This window comes from Octodon degus, unplaced genomic scaffold (genome assembly GCF_000260255.1).
Source record: "Octodon degus isolate 3935 unplaced genomic scaffold, OctDeg1.0 scaffold00113, whole genome shotgun sequence".
In the NCBI taxonomy this organism is placed as follows: domain Eukaryota; kingdom Metazoa; phylum Chordata; class Mammalia; order Rodentia; family Octodontidae; genus Octodon; species Octodon degus.
This window is the reverse complement of record NW_004524689.1, coordinates 5,951,245-5,953,270: the sequence shown is the minus strand read 5'-3', so window position 1 is coordinate 5,953,270 and position 2,026 is coordinate 5,951,245. Positions and strand designations below refer to the sequence as shown.

The window sequence follows — 2,026 nt, the reverse complement described above, 5'->3', positions numbered from 1 at the left end:
CCTTCGCCAACACCAGCTCCTTCTTCTGGACCGTGGCCATCGCGCTCTATCTGTACCTGAGCATCGTGCACGCGGGGCGCGGGCCCCAGGCCGACCGCCTGTTCTGGGTCTTCCACGTCTTCAGGTTGGTGGCACCTCCCAGGCCCGGGGCCCCCCGCGGCAGCCCGAACTCCCAGCGAGGAGAAGCCAGAGCTTGCCCCCAGTGTCTGGCCCTGGTCACTTAGAAGTCACTGGGACGACGCTCCGTGCCCAGAGTCTCCCGTTTCAGCGTCTGGCCGTCCGTGCTGCTGCCCACGGGGAGCAGGCAGCTCCTCCCAGGTCGCAGTGTCAGGGCGGTAAGATTTGCAAAGGTTTCCTTTCGGTTTTATCTGGGGTCCTTTGTAGACTCCAGCCCAGGCACTTGCTTCTAGGTTCTGAGTAATCATGATTTGCTCTCTATACTTCAAGAGCTCTGAGTTCTGGGGCAAAGGGCCAGCGTGCCGTGGGAGGCTCCTGGAGGCGTGAGTCCCAGGGCTGGTCTCCTCCTGTCCTCTGGATGGGAGTATCTCCGACTGCCCTAATTATAGGTCCTTTCTATTAAAAACTTGGGCACTTTCCAAGCACTGAGCAGAGCTCAGCACTTTGGTAGTGACCAGTCACCTGGGTGTCATGCTGAGGCGACAAGCTAGAGAGTCACTTGACCTCTGGCTCTGATAGCTGCTAGAGGGCAGTTGGGGCCCTAAAAAGCTAAGGGACCTGCTTCTCAAATGTTTTGAGTCAAAATCTTCCTCTCCCTTTTCCAACCTCCAGCGCACCCACATGGTTCTTTGGGACAGAGCCCAGAGCCCTTGGGGAATGGGGAGATTCCCCTCTTCTCCTTAAAAGATGTTATTGCATTGCATTTCGTAAATGATAAACTGAGCCCGGTGATAAGCTGCTCCTCTAGAAAACAGATTCCTAACAAATCTTAGCTGGGATTCCTCATCAGGGACCCGGAGGAAGCATTTTCTGTGTTTCTTAGGAAAGGCTTCTTCCTGAGAAGCAGTTTAAGGGAATTGGTAAAACCTGTCCAACAGGTTCATTTATTGACCCAGATCCTCACTAACAACCTTGCTAAAGACCCTTCAGTGTAGTTCTTTATAGAAGCGGCCACTGTCACTGAGGACTCTGTTGATGGGGAAGATCTAGACCCAGTCAGTCACTCTGATCATCAGCCCTTTTCTTCCAGCCTTCCAGTCTTTGTAAAGCTCAGATTTGGTTTGGTTTTGTACGCAAGATCTCGCTGTGCAGTTCAGACTGGCTTCAAACTTCAGTGATTCAGCCTCCTGAGTGCTGGCATTATGGGCGTGTGCCACCATACCTGGCTTTGGAAAATATTTTAAAATGTGACTAACACAGGGGCTGGGGAGATAACTCAGTGGTCTAAGCACCTGCCTGGCAAGCGGAAGGACCCAAGTTCGGTCCCCGGTACCACATACCATGCCAGCCCCAGAACCCTGGGTGCACCAAGCAGACCATCAAAACCAGGTGTAGTGGCGCATTCCTGTAATCCCAGCATTGGGAAGCTGGTACAGGAGGATCACTACCAGACCCTGTACTAAATAAATAAAGCAAGAAAGAAGAAGAATTGTGGAGTGAAAAGAACTGTCACTGCAGCTGACTACAGGCATACAAACAGGAGGGTAGAGCACCGTGCACCCAAGCAGGTCCCAGGTCAGCACCCGTGTGGCCTTGGTCCTGTCTTAATACCAGCCTGGGCAAGCACTTGTCCTCCTTGCTGTAGGAGTACAGCTCGACCCTTCCTCAGGAGCTGCACCAGGCCTGGAGGTTCCCAAACAGCTGTGTGTCCCTTAGCCACACATCACCAGCGACATTGCCAGACGGACAGGGCACTCACCTGCATCCACAGTGGACAAGGGAGGTGGCCCGAGACCTCATAGGAAGTGAATGGGAGGCTCAGAGGCAAAAGCCAGTTCAGACCCTAACCAGGTCTGTGCCCTTTTACAATTCTACCTTGTCTCTTGCCCTTGATTTTTTTTTTTTTTTT

General features: G+C 53.0%; 1 protein-coding gene across 1 annotated transcript in view; it reads left to right on the top strand.

Moving 5' to 3' along the window:
* The first annotated feature begins 6 nt into the window (after positions 1 to 6).
* Gpr157 (G protein-coupled receptor 157) overlaps positions 7 to 2,026 on the top strand; it is an 11,134-nt gene continuing 9,114 nt past the window's right edge. Inside the window, exon 1 of the mRNA XM_023699417.1 lies at positions 7 to 124. The gene's annotated coding sequence lies outside the window, so the exon portion shown is untranslated. The remainder of the gene's footprint in view (positions 125 to 2,026) is intronic.